Below are 332 nucleotides of genomic sequence, written 5' to 3'. Positions count from 1 at the left end.
TGGGGCTCATCCTGGAGGGATCCCAGTACAGCACTGGAAGCAGCAACTGGTGTGTTAAGATCCTCCTGTGGTCACTGAAGGTTTTTCAGGTTAACAAAGATGTTTCTTTCCTCTTTCTTTTCTTCAACCCCATGAAAATGTTGTTTCCACGAGAGCTGTTTAACCAGCAGAGGACAGGACAGGAGACGTTTGTCCCCTTCCCTCCATTAGTATCTCATTAATTTAGCTTCCCAGTCAGCACTGAGAGTTGGGACCAATTAATGGGGTTATTGGAGGAGGCGGGGCTTTGACACCATCCTGCCGAAGCCCCGCCTCCTCCCAGTTCACCCAGT

Source organism: Takifugu rubripes, chromosome 14 (assembly GCF_901000725.2).
Source record: "Takifugu rubripes chromosome 14, fTakRub1.2, whole genome shotgun sequence".
Classification (NCBI taxonomy): Eukaryota; Metazoa; Chordata; class Actinopteri; order Tetraodontiformes; family Tetraodontidae; genus Takifugu; species Takifugu rubripes.
The sequence above is the reverse complement of the archived record's forward strand: the minus strand, read 5'-3'. Positions refer to the sequence as shown.